We start from the raw sequence: 7,564 nt of genomic DNA on the forward strand, positions 1-7,564 counted from the left end.
ATAGACCGGTCTAATGCAAGGCTCTTCTTAAGAGAGAAATATAAATTTAAGAGTTAATTTTTAAATTTCTTTGTGTATGAGTCACTTAAGACTACCTGAAAAGAAACCTTTTATCTAGGTTGGAGATAGTCTTCAAATGATACCTTTCCCAGTATGTATAGCCCCTGGTCATCATAGGGCATCTGATATTTACCCAAACATAGACTATTGCAATCAGCTTCAAAAACGTGCTTAGAATATTTTCTTAATAATTCAATTAAACTTTACGGTAATGTAGCATAGCAGCAAAGAACTATTTGGGGGTGAGTTTTTAGACAGTAAACACTAAACTCAGTAACCATAGAAGAAAATTCAGGGTCAGAGCAGGTATAATTTACATTTCTGGATACAGTTTTTATTTACCTAATAAGACTGCAGAACCCAGCAGTCTCCAGTTTTTGGAGGGACCAGGCAGAGAAAAAAGAAAAAGGTTTTTAACTTTACCCACAGATGTAAATCACCAAATTATCATAGTTCATTAAGTAACTTGAAGGGAAAGGTTTTTGTATCTAAAAAATAAAGATCAAAAGCCAGTAATATGTCAAATAAAAGTTACAAAATTATAATTATGCTTAGCAGCTTTTATCCTGTGTCATTAATTTTGTTTTGCACAAGTCCAGTTTTTTATTAGTTTTGTTGATCTTGCCTGATGATCGAGGATGATAGTAACAGTGATGATTTTAAGAAGCCTGTGTGGAAAAAAAAAAATTAAGGCTTATATGTCCAGTGAAACAGGTGTCTTGACTCCTGGAGAGTATAGAAAGGGTACCCCAAATAGAAAACACATTTTTAAGCATTTTTGTGAGGGTGGCAGTCCTATAGCCAGTGAAAGTTTTAATCCATCAAATAAGAATTATGTTTGCCAGGGCACCGGGAAAGCCAAGCAGCTGTCTTGGATTTCCTATAGCCCTGACTGTTTAATTTAGCTATTGTTTACCCATTTTCAATTCCTTGATTTAACAGTAGACTCTTTCCATGTTATAAGCACTTCAGGATGGCAAAAGCCTGGCAATGAGAGGTTAATTGTCCACAGAGGTAAGATAAACTTTATCCACATATACCATATCTTTTATTTGACAACGCTCCCTGATTTACCTGTAAAGTAATCCCAGTTAGTTTAAAAAGTAAAGAGGAGTCATTTAAAGGCAAGGAAATTCACAATTTATTACCAAAGGCAGCATTCTAAGACAGCTTTCTTTTAACAGAGGGACCAAGTCCAAATTGTGTACCAGCTTACTTTTTATTCTTAAGTGCCTCAGTTTTTCTGTAAAATAAAACTAATGTTCAGTAATTAATGTCTCAGTATCTTAGTTTACCTGGAGATGACCCAGCTATTCAACAGGTTTCCACCATTTAACTTAGTTCAGCTAAATTTTTACAACTCTAAATTTTTACATTACCAAATATCTGGAGAGGTCATGCTTAGATATTCCTAGAACCATTACTCCTAAAAGTTTACCCAAAAGCTCTTATTTATATGAAATTATTTTTGTTGGCAATTTTGTAACAGATATAACAAGATGTTAAACTTAATTTCTATTAAACCTTAGGTACAATAAAGGTGTTATACTTAACCATGACTCCAAAGACATGTTTATATTATATCAATACGCTAACTTTAACTTTAAAACCAGATGTTAATATTGAATATTTCCAGTTCATGTGAACCTGGCATGAATTCTGGCCAGTTAACTTATGTATTTCAAGAATTTGTGTAAGCACGTAATTTCCTTTAAGCCAATGAAGTAGAGCCCTTTTATGAATTAATTCCGGCAATGCCATACGTGTACAGTGCACATATAGATGTGTACAAACACACAAAACAGAGGCCGCATAGTTTGTATATTGAAAGTCAAGGTGCAGAGAAAGTAAAGTTTATTGAGATAAGCCAGGAAGAGGAGAAATCCCAGTTATTTTAGAGGCATCCTCAGCAGAGCTGACGGGTTGTTTCCCATCTAAAATGATAGTCCTGGCAGGAGAGGGTGATGGATTAAGGAAGCTGGCAGATAGTCCCTAAGAGCTGGCATCCCTACATCAGAGAAAGGCCTGGTTCTGGAGCAATCATGTGCATCTCTGGCAATGCCTGTGAGGACAGGCGACCCTGGCCTCACAGATGAGACTTTTGCAGGGTGACAAAGGGATTTGGGGACACTTCTGGTAGGCTCAAGAGCCGAGTGTCCTCAGGTCATAGCCCGCATGTCCTGTGACCTCTCCCAGCTGCTTCACAGAACCCAAGACATCCCCTAACCAGCTAGCATGTTGGGCCCCCCTACTGGAAGTTTTCCCCCTGGTCTGAGTTCTCTGTGCCACACTTAAGATACTTTATCTTAGGCCAGGTTGTTCAGTCCAGGTGGTGTCATCCGACTGGGATGGGGCCTTAATCAATGGTGATGGACCTAGCCCTGGCCCAATGTTCCTTCCCTCAAGAGAGGGAGCGTGGCTTATGCCATGGGAGGAGGAAGAGAAATTGTCCTGGGATTTCCCAAGGTTTGGGTAAGAGGGCTGAGGTTTTGTTCAGAGATAGTTTCTATAGACAGAGAAGAAAAGCAGTGAGCTTCCTTTAAAACAGCCCAGGATACATACAACTCAACAACAAAAACAAAAAACCCAGTCAGGAAACAGGCAGAAGACCCAAATAGCCAATCCTCCTACGAAGACGTATGGATGGCCAACAGGCACATGAGGAAAATGTTTAACATCACTAATTACTAGAGAAATGTAAATCAAAACTACAATGAGGTACCACCTCACACCAGTCATAATGGCCCTCCTCAACCAATAACAAATGCTAGAGAGGCTGTGGAGAAAAGGGAACCCTCCTTCACCGTTGGTGAGAATGTAAATTGGCACAACCACTATGGAAAACAGTGTGGATGTACTTCAGAAAACTAAATATAGAGCCACCATATGATCCAGCCACCCCACTCCTGTGCACATATCCAGACAAAACTTCTGTTTAAAAGATATGTGCACCCCTATATCCATCACAATAGCCAACACATGGAAACAACCCAAATGTCCACCATTAGATGAATGGATCAAGAAGATGTGGTACATACATGCAATGGAATATCCCCCAGCCATGAAAAGATAAACTAATGTCATTTGTGGCAACACGGATGGAACCAGAAATTCTCATACTAAGTGAAGTAAGCCATAAAGAAAAAGACAAACACCGTATATCACTTATCTGTGAAATCCAAAACATGGCATAGACAATCCCATCTACAAAACAGAAACAGATCACGGCCAAAGAAAGCAGACTTGTGGTTCCCAGGAGTGGGATGGATGGGCAGGCTGGAGTTTGCAGATGCAAACCCTTAATCTTGGAATGAATGGGCAACTGGGCCCCATTGTACAGCACAGGGAACTGTATGTGATTGGGTTACTTTGCTGTGCAACAGAAACTGAAGAAACACTGCAAATCAACCACACTTTAACAAAAAGCACCTTGAACAATAAAAATAAAATTGACAGAACACTGTAAACCAGCTATAATGGAAAAAATAAAAGTCATTATTTAAAAAAAAGAACAGTAAGTAAATAAAATAAAGATATACAACTTGGCAGGCAAAATTAATATAAAATGGCCCAGGAGTGGCAAGTTTAAGGCAAAGTGACAGTAACAGAAAGAGAAGGCTGGAGGAAGAGGCAACAGCTACTAAAACAGTGAGCTATTGGGGCCTTCAGAATATACCAGAGTATAGCCCTGACCAGAATTTGTCAGTTGTTTCCATAGCCAGTCACCCATTCACAGAGGGTTTTGGACAGAGGAGTAGAGGAGGTGAAAGAGGAAGAAGAAAGAAAAAAAGAGAGGAAAAATATGGTGCAAACTACAGTTGCAGACCAGCTAAGTTGGTTTTAAGTTGGAGGTGGAGGTCCTGTTGCTCCCAAGGGGGGGAAGGGGGTGAGGGTGAGAGGTGTGTGTGGGAGTGATGTGGAGGGGTGGGGGGCAAGATATATAAGAGCTTTTGCAACAAAGACCAGGTAGTTGGAACATCAAAAGATTTCTGTTAATAAAAGAAAACCAGATATCTCAAGTTAAGGAATTTAGCACAAGAGGCAAGCGTCTAGGCTTATTGAAACAATTCCTTTGAGACACACCTCAGCTCTCTGGGGCCAGCATCCTGTGTTTTCTCATTCTGAGCTCCCTCAGGGCTCACTGTCAAGTGGCTTATGTGGCTGATGGCTGCAACACCCTTGGTTTCCTGATATGGCAGGCAGTGTTTTTTGTTAGCACATGTCATTCAATTATCAAAAACTTGTGGAGATTTCTTAAATAATTAAAAATGTAAAGGACAGAAAAAGGGAAAAAAGGGGATACATGGATTTACTTCATAGACTGAGTGAGACACTTTTAGAATTTCATGCTTTGGATGTCAAGTCATTCCTTGCTGTCATTTCCTGGGGTAAGAAAGGCTTTGACCTCTCTGTCATTCAATTAAATAAAAGTCATCAAATACATCTTGAGATTTAATTTCATCAACAAACTTGTTACTGCAAGAGGAATTCTACTTTGAAGATTTCACACTTAGGATGTCAAGTCATTCCTTGCTCTCATTTCCTTGGTAAGAAAGGCTTCAACCTCTCTGCCATGCAATTAAATAAAAGCTATCAGGAGTTCCCGTCATGGTGCAGTGGTTAACGAATCCAACTAGGAACCATGAGGTTGCGGGTTCGATCCCTGGCCTTGCTCAGTGGGTTAAGGATCCGGTGTTGCCATGAGCTGTTGTGTTGGTTGCAGACGTGGCTCGGATCCCGAGTTGCTGTGGCTCTGGCGTAGGCCACTGGCTATGTCTCCAATTGGACTCCTGGCCTGGGAACCTCCATATGCTGAGGGAGCGGCCCAAGAAACGGCAAAAAGACAAAAAAAAAAAAAAAAGCCATCAAATACATCTTGAGATTAAATTTTATCAACAAACTTGTTACTGCAAGGGGGATTTAATTTTTTTTAAATACCATAATAGAGGGAGTTCCTGTTGTGGCTCAGTGGTTAAGGAATCTGACTAGGAACCATGAGGTTCCAAGTTCGATCCCTGGCCTTGCTCAGTGAGTTAATGATCCTGCATTGCTGTGAGCTATGGTGAAGTTGTAGATGTGGATCAGATGCCAGCAGCTATGGCTTTGATTAGACTGCTAGCCTGGGAACCTCCCATGCCTCGGGTGCAGACCTAGAAAAGACAACAATAAATAAATAAATAAATAAATAAATAAATAAATAAATAAATAAAATACCATAGTAGAATATTAAGAGCCAAATGCCTAGGGATGTTATTCTCCCCATTTCTAGGTAAGAAATTCTGCAGGAAAGAAATTGATATTTATATACACTCCACACTCAATGTTTGACGGATGTGGAGCTCAGACTTTCATCTCCTGACTCCTGTCCCAGGGTTCCTGTCACTTTCTTTTTTTTAATTTTTTAATTATAGCTGATTTACTGTGTTTTATCAATTTCTGCTCTACAGCACAGTGACCCAGACATACATATATGTACATTATTTTTCTCATGCTACCTTCCATCATGTTCTATCCCAAGAGACTGGATATAGTTCCCTCTGCTGTTCAATAGGACCTCATTGCTTATCCATGCACTAGAGCCAGATGAGTGTATATTTTTCCAAGACTGCTCTGTGCCAGATGAGCAAATGTAGGCAGAAGCATTGCTTTCTTCTCTTGGGCCTCAGGTCATCTGAGAATTAGGAGAATGGGCCAGTGACTTCATATGGGTCTTTCTGGCATGAATATTTTGTTCATAGGATATTCTATGAATAGCAATTTTTTCATCCCGGCATGATATTCCCACTTTGGAATTTTGAGATATGCAAATATTATTTCCTCTGCATGTTGAGGATTTCCCGTGAGCCATCATGGAGTGGCTATTACTAGACAGAATTCAGGGATGTTCCTGACATCAGAAGTAAGAGCAGGTTAGTTGATTGTATCTCATTGTTTTATTGGGGGAAAAAAGTGTAGGCGGCCTAGAGTAAAATTAAATGTGCACTGATTTTTACAAGGCAAACCACCACACCAATGTATATATGTTTTAATATAACAATGCCTCATTTGGCCACACACATGGCATTCGAAAGTTCCTGGGCTAGGAATGGAACCTGCACCACTGCAGCAACCTGAGGCACAGCAGTGAAAGCACTGGGTCCTTAACCCACTGAGCTACTAAGGAACTCCTCCTTCACATGTTTTAGAACTAGAAGCATATTCAAATGCTTTCACCAAGTCACTACATAATGGAAACCAGCAAAAAGCAATCTCTAACACTAAGACCCCCTGAAATTGTGTAGAGTTTTTTTTTTTTTTAAACAAATAACCTTGCATGAAAAGCTTAGTGTTAGGATTAATATTGGAAAAAGACTTTTAAAAGATGACTCACATATCTGAGTGAGCACTTATTTCCATTGAAGATGGGTCTCGGAAATCCAAATAATGATGAAAACCCGAAAAGTTGACAATCCTATCAATATTCTAACTTTTTAAACACATTTGACCTTAATTTAGAATATAGCTAAGGTTATAGGGTTTTTATACATATTCTAAATTAAGGGAATTTCTCTCACTGCTTTTGGAAAAGGTATATTCGACTGCTTTTTAGTGTCTTTTATTTGGAGTGATTTTTCTTTTTCTTTGCTTTTTTTTTTTTTTCAGTCTTTTTGCTTTTCTAGGGCCGCTCCAGCTGCATATGGAGGTTCCCAGGCTAGGGATCGCATCGGAGCTGTAGTTGCCAGCCACAGCCACAGCCACAGCAACACAGGATCTGAGCCGCATCTGTGACCTACACCACAGCTCACGCCAATGCCAGATCCTTAACTCACCGAGCGAGGCCAGGGATTGAACCCCCAACCTCATGGTTCCTAGTCAGAGTCATTAACCACTGAGCCATGATGGGAACTCCTGGAGTGATTTTTCTTAAGGAAGGAATATATTTCTTTTTCCATATATTTCCTTCAAAGGAAGGGGCTGATACCTTATTGTGTTTATGACTTTATTAACTCTGAATTGGTTTGCTCCTTATCAAGCTTTGGAACAGTGTCTCTAACATGTAGGTAGTGTCTCTAACATATAAGTAGGAGTTCATTCCTGCTGTGACTCAGAGGGTTAAGTATCCACTCCAGTGGCTCAAGATGCTTCAGAGGTGCAGATTTAATCCCTGACCCAGTGCATCAGGTTAAAGGATCCAGTGGTGCAGCAGCTTCAGCATATGTTGCAGCTGCAGCTTGGATCTGATCCTGGCCTGGGAATTCTGAAGGCACAGGCTTGGGTGAGGGTGGGAGTGGTGGTGGGGGTGAGGAAAGCAAAAAAATAAAATAAAAATGAGAAAAAAAGTAAATAGTCAGGAGATCAATGAGGAAAATGTTCTAAGAGGAAATGAGTTTGCCACCACTAAGAAATATCACTGAAGGTATTGGAGTGAATGATCCTCAAGTGGGAATACTTTTACTTGGTTGAATCCAAAATATAAACACAGTGCTGGCTCCCTGTTTGCTTGTTTTATTTAGTTAAAGCCTCT

The sequence above is a fragment of the Sus scrofa genome, chromosome 2 (genome assembly GCF_000003025.6).
Source record: "Sus scrofa isolate TJ Tabasco breed Duroc chromosome 2, Sscrofa11.1, whole genome shotgun sequence".
NCBI lineage: Eukaryota > Metazoa > Chordata > Mammalia > Artiodactyla > Suidae > Sus > Sus scrofa.